At 43.4% G+C, this 12,652-nt stretch overlaps 1 protein-coding gene and 1 long non-coding RNA gene across 4 annotated transcripts in view; one reads left to right on the forward strand and one right to left on the reverse strand.

The window, feature by feature from the left end:
* Positions 1-12,652, forward strand: part of HTR4 (5-hydroxytryptamine receptor 4) — a 129,316-nt gene that overhangs the window by 91,660 nt on the left and 25,004 nt on the right. The window lies entirely within an intron of this gene.
* Positions 5,328-10,123, reverse strand: LOC133222808 (uncharacterized). The gene is made up of 3 exons (XR_009728374.1): positions 10,101-10,123; positions 8,555-9,399; positions 5,328-5,453 (listed from the first exon to the last, which is right to left on the reverse strand). It is a non-coding gene; the product is annotated as an uncharacterized LOC133222808 (long non-coding RNA).

The following is a 12,652-nucleotide window of genomic DNA, read 5'->3' on the forward strand; positions in this document are numbered from 1 at the left end:
GCTACTTCCCTTCTGTTTCAACTGCGCAGCTCCCCACCAAGACCTTTCCCTCCTCACCAGGGATTAGTGTGTTAAAAAGTCACGGTCTTTTTAGGCAATGTGTATCAGCATTTGCAAAGAGCTCCACATGCCTTAGGGCTGGAAATGCTATATAAACCTAAGCAATTATTGTTCTAGTCTATTGTTCCTTGTGGCAGCAGACATCTCTCAAATTCAGGGCTAATTGTTTAAGTGCATTTTAATTTTAGGTTAACTGCTTTTTTCTTTTTAATTTTTCAGTAACCTTCTTACTTTCTGATTGCTGTAGGAGAATTTATGTAAGCATTATATGAACCCCCTGTTGCTCTGTAAACTCACACGGTAGAAATCTTCCCTGTTGGTGTAGTTAAATTTGCTTCTAAAGCTTTTGACAGATCTGTGGGAGAGAAGAGCTCTGTTATTCACAAGACATTTTGGACAACTCTTTGGTATCTCAAGGAAGGTGTCAAGCACTTTCAGTGTATCTACTGTTATTAGATTGCCTTTTACTATTCTGCAACTTTTTGCATCCTTAACTGTTGCCTGTATTTCCAGCTTCTGGGTGGCTGCTGGTGCCAACCTGCCTGGTTCACATGCTTCATCAAGTTCAGGTACCTGCTAAGCCTGCTGTGAGCTTCTCTACAGTGCTCATCCACCTGTGATTTCAGTTCTTAGTCAGCTGGAAGCATTTTTGCATCTTAAACTGAACATTTCAGAACAGTAAATTCGCCATTTTGAGGCTTTTGGGTTTATTTCTTTGTCACAGCAAAGATCATAGTTGCTAACATCTGCTGCTCTGTATGCATTTGCATCTTGAATGGATGACCTGACCTGTGAATTGATACAGATGTGGTTTTGGCTTGGCTTTGCCACCAGTAAAGAGGCAGTATTTATTTATGCTTTTGGGAGTACATAATGTCTTGCAAATACTACATCAACCATTGCATACAGCTGAGTAAGACTATTTCTGCATTAGATGATGATTTCCAGTCCTTAGCTCTGCATTGCTCTTTCTCTTCTGTTTCTGTCTCAGGCTGCTTGAGTGTTACTATCATCTACCATAGATGACAGCATGTTTAAAGTTCAGGTAGCCACATTTAGGAGGCATTTTTGGAAATCCTCTTTGGTCTTGTTGCCATGTTATACCTGGAATATGCTTCCTTCATTGATCACAATCCTATCAATGGATGATTGTTCTGGATTCTCCCTTTGACCCTATGCCTTCATTTAATCCTGATTAAATTACATCATTTCTCTTGCTTAAAGAGCTCATTGAGCCATACATGTTTTTCTTTTACCAGTGACAAAGTAAGTGTAGTTCTCTCCTTTGAGATGTACAAACTCCTTAGTATCTGAAGTCTTTTTCTTACATGATAGGGATGAATGTGGATGTATTTTCTTACTACTGATGTCAAGCCATCTGAAATCCAAATACTGTTTCACTATGAGCCTTTGTATTTTGCAGGCATTGTAATCAGAAGAGTAGTCATATTTTAACGTGCAAGATTAGTAACTCCTGGCTGGGGGAACATGTGAATGACACATGTCAAAGTTCCAAGTCTGTTTTCAAATTTCCAGAGACAAAGCATATTCTTCACCCTCTGTAGGGATCATTTCCTTGATTTCTAATAGCTCTCGCTATTAGGTGTTTTTTTCTGTTCCTTCTCTAAAAATATGTATTTCTTTAATTTCTCCTGCTACCTCCAGTTAACTAATTTACTAAAAATTCCTGTCTCTTGATGTCTACATTCATGGCATCTTAAACACAAAGTCTGTATAAGCAGTTAATAAAAAGCAAGTTAACCACCCTCTATTTTACAAATCCATATTTGGATTGAACCTGTGGCCAGCAGGACAAGAGAAGTTATCCCCTTGTACTCAGCACTGGTGAGGCTGTACCTTGAATACTGGGTTCAATTTGGGCCTCTGACTACAAGAAAGACATTGAGGTGCTGGAGCATGTCCAGAGAAGGCCAACAAAGCTGGTGAAGGGTCTGGAGCACAAGTCTGATGAGGAGCAGCTGAGGGAACCGGGGGGTGCTTAGCCTGGAGAAAAGGAGGCTCGGGGAGGCTTTATAGCTCTCTAACTGAACAGAGATTGTAATGAGGTAGGGGCCAGTCTCCTCTCTAGTAAAAAGCAATAGGACAAGAGGGAATAGACTCAAGTTGTGCCATAGGAGGTTTAGATTGGGTATTAGGAGATACTTCTTCACCAAAAGGGTTGTCAAGCACTGCACCAGGCTGCCCAGGGAATTGGTGGAGTCACCAACCCTGGAGGTATTTAAAAGACGTGTAGATATGGCACTTAAGGAAGTAGTTTAGTGGTGGACTTGGCAGTGCTGGGTTAACAGCAGGACTCTGTGATCTTAAAGGTGTTTTCCAACCTGAATGATTCTATGATTCTACAATCATAACCTCAAATCTGTAGCCTGTGAACTTCACAAGAGGTCACTGAAGCACAGAGAATGTTACTAGCACACTCCACATCAAGTGTAATCAACTGTACTCTGAGATACCAGAATAAGGAAAGACTGGCAGTAATGTCTGTGCAGCTAGAATGAGCTTTTCTAGTAGTGTCTACTATTATGTAAGGATTTAACTTCTTACAGACCAGAGGCAACAGGTGAGCAGGAACACATGTTCCTATTGCTACCAGTATAAGAGATCCAAGTGTAGAGTATTTGAAGGGTATTATGAGCTGCTGCTTTACATTAAAAGCTCAGAGTTTTCCTGAGCAATGTTGGGAGGTTGTAACTGTGCCCTGGCAGGAATCTGCTGCAAGGCTCCAGACCACCAGCAAAGAAGTTTAAGGGTGGACTGATTTGTTTAGATTAGAGGAAATATCATCTTCTGGAAGCTTAAGAGGCCTCTGCTGCTATCCGTGATGTCAATGGCAACTGATAAATCCACAGTGGGACTCGGCTGTCACACTCTGTCAAGAAACATGCATTTTTGTTCTGAGAGATCGTTCGGAGGGAACGATAATGTGTAAACATCTGGTCAGAAAGAGGCAGGCTCCTTCCTCCCCATATGTCATAAACTTGGCTCAAACTGAACTTCAGCATTTTTTATGTAAAATGTTTATAAATTAACTCCAAGTACAGAGGCATTCTGACCCTAGAGAAGAAATGGCTCAGGCACAGTTGGATGCAGAGCTGGCTGAAATTGCTCAGTCTCATACTTTCACTGCAGAAAACATGAGGATTTTTGAGAATGGTCCAACAGTTTTCACTTCTTCCTGCGGAATTTAAGTTTATCCTGTTAGACTGAAGAGTTAACTCGTAGATAGATTCACTGGCATTTTTCCTCTTTTTCTTTCACCATGGGAGGAAGATGTGTTAGCTCTAGCAGCAGCTCAGTTTAGTTTAGTGCGCTTCCACATATACCAGAGTCAGGGCACTCCTACCACAGAGTCCTCAGCTGGACTTTAATTCCAGAAAACACAGACACGGCACAGGCACGGGTTTTGAAATGAGTTTTGCACAACAGAGTAATCCTTAGGATGTAGCTGAGCTGCTTGAACTGTACTGTGCTGCAAAGGCAGAACGCTGCTGGGGTCCACCCTGCTTTCTTCCTTTTCTTTGATGCTGTTTTCCGGCACACAAATCAAAATAACCATCTTGCTTTGTTAAACCTTTCTTGGCAGTGACTGAGCCAATAGTTTCAAAGTCAGCCATGTCCCTCAAGGATGCTTGTTGATTCTGACTGACACTTGTTAAGTGTCACTGTGGCTAACAGTCTTTGAAGAGATGTTCTTGCAGACTTACAGAAGGGATGTTAATTAAACTGTTGATTTGTGCTATTCCATAAGCCCATCAAACACAGCACAGTACTTCAGTAACTAAAGAGACACACAGTACTAAAGAGCATTTAGTTTCATCTATAAAGCACTATCTATTACCTGAGAAGAATGTCAGATATAAGCCAATACTTGTTAGATGCTTTTGCAGCAGCCATCACTGCCTGCAGCAGCCTCCTTAAGTAACAACATCAGACACACCAGTGCTGTGGGAATGCACATTGAGGCTTATAACGGCAGCTGAAGCACCTGCAAATGCTGCTATGTCTGCTATGAATCGAAGTGCAGCTGGATGTGTTTGCTTTCAAGATCCTTAACTTTGTTCTAGTTCAGAAAGATGCTCTTTCAGGTCGGTTGTTGATTCTTTTGAAGCTAGTAAAAGGCATTGTTAGTGAGTTCATTCAATCCCAGGAGAATTCAGTATTGCAAAGGACCACTGACCCATCACAGTCACTAACCGAGCATTAGCTTGCCTATACCTGTAAACAGGCAGGTACTGAGGCAGTCCATAGTATCAGCCAAGCATTAGTATGGCATTTGCAAGGGCATCAGCTTACAGCTTACATTTTGCCCTGGAAGAAGGCTTGGGAAACACCACTGTACAGGATAACTCTTTCTGGACTGCCTTCCAGCTCATCCAACGCATATATAATGTCAGACTAGATTTAGCTTATTTCATGCACATCTATTTGTATGAATGGAAAAAGGCACAAAGTTAATTCACATCTCCTCACATCCCATCATATTTTTATTCCATTTTTGTGCTTTGCCTTTGTGTTATGTCACACATCATATAATGTGACATCCTCATGGGAGCACTATCCTGCACTGAAGTCTTTTCCTCTCTCAAAATAAAGTATTGAAATTCCTTTAGCCTCAAAGTCTCCAAAGGTCTGAGTCTTGGCAGTGCTTTTCCTACCCCTGAATCGAAGCCACCTCTGGAAAGACATGTAACAGCTGTTTTAAGTGCAAACCCTGGTAATATGCTTTGGGTTTTTTTAAGAAGTGAAGGAAACACAGCATGAATTTGTCACTTTGGAAGGACTGGAATGCAGCATTTGCTACATGAAACATAGTCAAACAGGCAAACTCGAGTACCTGTACCGAAGAAAAGACAAACCAAGAAGCCAGTTGTATCTTATGTTAATGTTATGTATGAATAATTTTATCATTCATTAATCTGTCATCAGCCTGCTAGTGCAAAAAACCAGTAAGGGTTTACATTAATGTATTGAAGGCACATGTAATATATTCAGTGTGATTCATGCCCCATGGTGCTTTTTTGACAAGTTTCATAGCACTACAGTTAGCATTTATTAGAAATAAAAGCACTTTATAACACTTTGATACAATATTTGAGACAAAAACTGAACAAAGCAACTATTTCAGAGGCAAGAAAGCAATTAGGAAAGACACTTCAAGGAGTGTTACTGAGAGATCTTCAAAGAGCTCAGTTTCATACCATCCACAGCACAGCACCTGGCAATGGCAGCACTGTCAGCACAGAAGATGGGAACATTTGCACATCTTCATCCCAGCAGGAGCATCACATCCACTTCCCCAGCAAGGAGATGCACCTTCTGCAGCACCTCAGCATCCCTGGCACTCCCTTGTTATGCAGAGCCTCGTTCAACATCTGTGATCATATGGGAGCGAAGTAAACAGGATGCAAGAGTCCATAGAAACAACAGCTCAAAACTTAGGGAATTATGCACTTCAGTTACACACCATTTCTTTCTCTGTTTTTGAAAGAATCTTTGTCCTTAATAAATATTGAAACAAACCCATAAAAATCCTTTAAAGTAAGCCCTAGGCTAAATTAATTTCCTCAGAAATCTCTCTTCCCCTATGCATGGGTTCACATGGGTTTGCCTTGGAAAATTTGACAGTAAAATTGTGTATGCTTACCTTGGGCTTCTTATGGTCAGCTTAATTAAGGGTTGAGCAGTATGGGCTGCTGTGCATGAGGTAGGACAGCCCCAGAAGAACACAGCATGGTTGAAGTCAGTGGGTGCACACACACATACACAGATTTACAAGCAAATATTTCAGAGTACCCCAGACTCAACAAAAGTGCTTTGATCTTCAGCAGTGCTTCTCCCTTTAGCTTCCAATACAGACCTGGGTGCTGAGCGTTTTGGAGGCAATTAGATCCTTGTGATCTGCAAAATGCATGTATGCCTTTAAGTGAAAATATAAGTATGGGATAAAATTACCATCTTCTCACCTCATGACTTTCTGCTCAGGTTCTTAGAAATGTACCTGTAATGACCTGGATATATGAGGGGAGATGATACCTAAGGCTGGAAAGGCAAACATAGGTAGCCTTCACTACTGCAGCTAGATTTCAGCTACCTTCTCCTCTTAATTCCCCAAAACTCCCTTTTTGGCCAGGTGTTAAGGGATCAGAGTCCCCTTTTCTGATCCCTATGAGTTGTTTGTAAGTGGGGGGGGGGTCTATCGGGAGAAGGGACAGGTCCACAGAGGATGAGGCTTGTAAGTAAGCAAGGACAGGCAGATGAATACAAATCCAGCAGCTCAGCACCCCCATGGGTCAGGAGGGCAAAAGGTTCTCTCCTGTCCATGAATGAAGAAATAAAAGGAACATAAGGTAGAAATAAAGAAGTGACCTCAGGGGGAACAAAACACAAAGTAACTGAAATATTATTTGAAAGCCTGCCTTATAGTGAGAAATTCACAGATGATTTCTTATTTGGTGCCCAAAGGGGAAGCCAGTCTTTAATCAAAGCTTCCAAAGGACGACCTTTAGTATAAAAGGCACTGAAAAGAGGATCTAGTGGCTGAAAGCTAAACCTGGAACATTTGCATTGAAAATAAGGCACACATTTCTAACAGTGAGGGCAGTTATTTATTAGAGAAAATTATCAATTACAACATGACTTTTATTTTACTTGTATCTTAAGAAATGAAAGATACCCCCAAGGATACAACTGGTTGAGACATTTAGCAAGGTCCTGTGCTATACACAGACAGTAGGGTGCTTTTCAACCCTGGGGTAGCCCAGGTGAAGAGAACAGTGACTTCACGGTCTACAGCAGGGACCAATACGTACCTGTAAATCTCCAGGCTCTGTGCCAATGGGGGAAAAACCCCTCTGAAACCCAAGGTAATCCCTGTTTATAGAAAGGAGTAAGCAGCTCTCAACTTCTCTGCATTGAACTGACGCTGTTTATAAAAGAATTTTTCTTCTCCATTTGCACTTTATCAGGCTCGTGTCAGCCAGTCAGGAGACAAGTGCAGACTAGGACAGGAGATTGAGCTGTTGAGTGCATGCAGAGGCACTGGTAATTCTCCATTACACTCCAGAGGGCTGGTGAGAGACCAGCAGTACCTTGTTCACAGCCCACAGCAGTGTATTTTTAAAGCTGGCACCAGGTGCTGGCTAGCAGCCAGGTACAGTTATACCTTTACTAAAATTAAACAGTAACTGCTGTATTCCTGCACTGCAGTCTAACACAATCAGGGAGCTCGACTATTACTCCCCCATCCAGACTTGAAAAAGCAGACAGACATTTCCAGCATACTGGAGCAGTCAAAAGGTTCAAGGATCACCAGCCAGGGATCTCTGGCAGGTCCACACTGCCTCCATGAATCATATTTCTTAGCAGTGAACATGTCAGTTATCAGGGGTAGAAATTAAGTAACGTAGTTACTACTCCCTAGACTACTGTTGAAGAGGTACAGGTGGCTTCCTCAAAAGAGGCTCCTTAAACAGACCAAGTGGTCTGGGTGGTACTCATGAAATTAACAGGAGCAAGACAACATGTAGCTATCAAATCCCTCCCTAGAGCAATACTGGAGAGCTTTTAGAAAGTGTGCTCAGCAGAGAATTCCTGTCTAAAATCCTATCTGTGAGACAGGAAAAGGACATTCTTGAAAAGCTGAAGGATTCCCAAAGTGTTTCATAAAGGAGGACCCTATCTGGTGGCTCACGCAGTTCTAACCCAATTGCTACCACTAGCATAAAAATCAGTGTCCCTGATTTAGTGAGAGTCTTGGGGATGTAGCTCTAACTTTGACACTATCGGAATATAGCTTCTTGGTGTTTAATGTTGGGCTAGCTGGAAATCATTTTCCTATTAATTATCTGTGTTTTTTACTTTCTCTCCTTACTACCTCACTGTCTTTCCTCTTCTCTGCACTAAAAGTGGCTGTTCCTCTGTCTCCAAGCTCCTCCTGCTCTTCTGCAGTAGACCAGCTCCTGTCTAACCATGAACATGCTCTGTAAGTCCTTTCTTTTATTACTGCAGCTCTCTGTGTGTGTCTGTTCTGTATTTATTGTAACCCAATTGAAAGGATAATTTGATGTATAGTTTAAGATTTGTGTAGCAGAGGCAGAAACCTCAGCTGAAGGGGGATGTTTCACCCCAGGACGTTTAGGCTGGGCTCCTGGCTGCAGGATGCTGCAGATAACATGCAGAGGGAACACTGGCTGTCTTTTGGTGATGGTTGATCTCACTCAAAGGGGTGTTCTACAATAGCACAGGATCTCACCAGTAGGTACCACAAAAGGTGTAGAACAAGATACAGAAGACAGTAACAAGCTGGGATTAATTTCACATTAGGGCTGCATGACACCACATGCCAGAACAGAGCTGCTTTCTGTGGCCCTTGGCTTGACCAACCTATGCATAAAGGATACAGGACTTCTAATAATTCCTAGAGTTTAGATACAACCATGAGAGGTTCTTATAGCAATGTGGAAAACTTCAGTACCTGTCTTAAGTCCATTAAACCTTCTGACAGCTCTGAGGCTTCCTCTTCTCCCAGATGGTGTGCAGGGCTCCAGCTGAGTTCCTCCCACGGTGGGACAAGCATCATGGGTATGCTCCAGGGACCAGGCAGTTCCAGACACACAGCTCCAATTAGCTCAACATTAAAAAGAAGAAGGGAATAAGTGTGAAATTGGCTTCCTGCTCAAGATGTTTCTGGAAAGAGAGTAGGGAAAAAGAGCAGAGCTCATTTTAGGACCAAAAAAATCCTGGTGGTTACAATGGCAATCTTCCTACCTTGAAACTGAGATTGAAAGTCACAAGAACTGATACTTGATCATCAGAAGACACAAGAATGCATCTGGCTCTTCAGTGTCAGACACCCAGAGCTGCTCCAGCATCTCAGTGTTACCAATCCCTCCACCTGCTGTCTAGACCATGCTCTCTGCAGCCAGGCAATGAAGCCACAGACCTGGAGAGATTATAACTCCCAGTACCTGCAGAGCCTCCAATTACCCCAACAGATCTGTGGCAGGCAGGGAGTTTCTCTCCTTTTTCCCTTCAATGCTTTTGTTTATTCCTCATTAGGACACTCAGACATTGAAGAGAGACAGCAGATTTCAACAGCTGCTTTAAGACAGCAGAGTTCAAAGAGGAGAACGCAGTTTCTGTTTCTGCCATCTGTAACTCTCCGTAGCCAGGTTCCCTGGGTAGGATGCAGCATATGCAGAGTCAGAGCTGTCACCAGGCTGCAATCTGCTCTCTGTGCTGGTGCTCAACCTGCTTTTGAAGTTTCGCACCGTAGAACTCCCAACCAGTGATGGAGAACTGGCACCATCCCTTCAAAGGCTGTAAGAAATAAAGGACATTCCTCAGCAACAAAGAGTTGCCAAAATGCCTTTGTGAATGCAGTGGAAGCTGCATAAGTTGCTAGTTTAAAGTAGACCAACATGAAGTAGGGACCTCAAACACAGAGGCAGCATCCCTGGCTGAACAGGAAGGGAACACTGAGCCCTTCTTAGAGCAAAGAAAAAACTCAGTAACTTCAAGCATCCCCCAGTTGCTGGTCATAATTGAAACTTGAAGGATTAGGAGAAGACTCTGGGGTGTTTCAGAGCCAGTTGGACTATCTTCTGGGTATACATACAGGTCCAAGAGCACCCATGAAGCTCCTTAAAGGACAGGGCTTCTCACCCTTTGCAGTGTCCAGGATATGGAGAGCAGTCTCCCTGTGATGACTGCCAGCATCACTCCACACGATTTCATTCCCTGTGAGTTCAGTTCCTGTGCCTTAAAGGCTATGACAGCAGCTCCAGTTTTCAGCAATATTCAGGTCCTTCCTCATCCCCACAGCCAAATACAGCTAGACAGGCAGAGAGGAGACAGAGCACCCTGTCTCACTTGGGAGAAAGACAAAGAGAAGCACTTGGAAGAGCCCAGCTGCAAACACCATAACTCCCAATCCACAAAGATTCCCTCAGCTGTAATAATTGTCAATGAGAGCTGGATTAACACAGCTATCACTGCTTCTCATAGTATCTTTCCCTCACCTTTTTGATGAGCTCCAGGACAAGCCAAGTACTAACATAGCTCCTTTACTCACTGCACCCACTGCAGCACCCCACAGTGCTGCTCTCCCACCTTTGCTTTTATTTCCTCCTCTCCACATGAGGCTTGTTAGGCTTCCTGCTGCCCTACCCATCTCACTGCTCTGTCTCAGGTAACCCACTCCTGGCCAGGCTCTGCATACAAGCACTCTGAAGGCACATATCAGCTATGAAAAGACACTGTTCTACACCATTAAAGGACACCACAAACAAGCACTATCTGACTTCAAGGAGAACTCCATTGCTTGTGAGCACTCCCAGTGGGGATTATAATTCTGCAATTTACCCCTTTACCTAAGCCAACTGCCTGTCTACAACTCGTTTTTGCATGTCTGTTAATAGGCGTGCACAGAGTGCAAATGCAGTCTCAGGCCATCAGACACTTTCACCGTGTCATGTCACCTTCTGGAAGGCTTCATGGGGGGACATAAACTGTGTTGGCACCCAGGGCAACAAGAGTGAGGTGGGGTGAAAGAAGACCTCATTCTGCTGGTCACATTCCTCTGAGATGTTTCTTTGGAAAGGGATGCAGAGGGCACGTTGTCAGGTTCTTCTCCGCTGCTGATGTGCCATTGGCCATTGGCTTGGGAGGTGGCACCCACAGCACCTTCCTTTTCCTAAGCAGGGGCATTAGCCACAGAAGTTAAAAAATCATCCTGTACTGCATGTATATGTAAATACACTTGTGCAGAATGGAGGAAACTCCACAGAAAATATAAGCAGGTATCAGTATGCAAAACCAGGGACAAGTCTGGAGGTGATGGGCAAGAAACAAGTTTTACTCTCTCTGGGATAAAATGACCTGAAGGCTGAACTCCAAATTTGGTTTTGCTCACTGAGCTGCTGTCACCAGTGCCAGCCTGTCCGAGTGATGGGATGGAGCTGGAAAGCTGAGACTCACTCAAACTTAGGTTAGGAGGCTTTTGAAGTTTTTGCTTGAAGCAGATTTGTAACTCTTCTGTATTCTTTGCATTTAGGGATCTAAAAAACTTTACTGGGCATTCATAATTAGATGGGGGTTGAACACAGTGTTCAAAGTTCTAAATCTCAGACATAGATGTCTAACGTGTCTGTTATTCCCTTGGTTCTGTATGTCAGGTGTTTGTGAAATGTCCTCATGTGAGTTTTTGTGTCTGCTTTCCTCTCTCTAGCAATTTCTCCTCTGCCATTTCCCATCATATGGCCACATGCTCTTATCCCTACACAAACACTGCTTGACATGTCCATCACTTAGTTGTAATCTGTCTTGACTGCAGTTCTCCCAAATACCTCAACTGAAGAGAACAAGAAAATGGTGATCTACGTTCTCCAGCTCTGTGTGCTGCTAACTCACTTTATGCTGAAATAATTACCTCTGTCTGCAGCAATCCAAGCTGAGGTGCTGCCAAATCCTGTGACCCAGTAACACTTGAACATAGCACCTCTTCACTGGCTCCGCTCGTCACAGAGATGGAAATCTCAATTTTCCATACTGTAGTCAATTGTGTCTGTGCTAAACAGCTACAGAACCTTGCCAGTCTGGTCTGGTAGGATTTTACACTTTCCTGGTTGAAGTGAAAAATACCTCCCTCCAGCTCAGGACAACAGTGAGAGTAGCTCGGTTTCAGAAAGGAGCAAAGACAGAAAAGCCAAGTGCCACTGGCACAAGCAAGTTCACACTTGTGTGAATCAGAATCACAGAATAGTTAGGGTTGGAAAGGACCTTAAGATCATCTAGTTCCAACCCCTCTACCATTGGCAGAGACACCTCATCTTAGCTCAGCAAAGTCCAGTGCCTCTTACACTGCTCTGCTAGCAGCAGTTGGGGCTCTGACCCCATGGCTTGGCAGGTTCCTTTGCAGGATGCACTCCTGCTATCCTGGTTGTGAAATGTGCAGAGCTGTATTTCACAATTTGATGCTGATAAGGCCAGTCCTTATTTGTCACAGTCTTTAAAGTCACAACTGCTTTCATTAGGGTCTGCAAAAAAACCCCATGCAGGCTGCCAAGACATTCTCTGAACCATATAATTCATTGGGAAGTCAATGTAGCTGTTCCAAAACATGAAATTGTGATGAAATGATAAGCCCTGGCAGGCTGTAATGATAGAGTAAGTTAAGAACAGTACTTTGGTTGGGGCTGCCTCCCCATCTCTTTTGTTAAGGATGTGGGTGACTCTGCCTCAGTGTCACTGGTGAAAGATAATGAGAGGTTCACTGTGAGTCAGAGCAGAGCTGGAGCATCGGGGCAGAATGAACCTGCACTACAGTGTTTTGGTGCAAGTAATTGCAGCTAAAACAATCACACTCTGGGAGGAAGCTACATTTGTGGGGTCCCCAAATGGATCTCCACAGGGTTGGTCAAAGGGAGAAGTCTTCCAACAGATTCATTAAGCCATTGCTGAGCTTCCGTGATTACCTACAGAGCCAGAGAAACACAAAAACACACTCCTACATTCCTGGTCCCTTAAACAGTTATTTACAAAGCTTTCACAGCATGCATTTCCTGAAATACTA

The sequence above is a fragment of the Neopsephotus bourkii genome, unplaced genomic scaffold (genome assembly GCF_033783945.1).
Source record: "Neopsephotus bourkii isolate Nb327-2 ecotype Australia unplaced genomic scaffold, CSIRO-AGI_Nbou_v1 NB_1622, whole genome shotgun sequence".
Lineage (NCBI taxonomy): Eukaryota > Metazoa > Chordata > Aves > Psittaciformes > Psittacidae > Neopsephotus > Neopsephotus bourkii.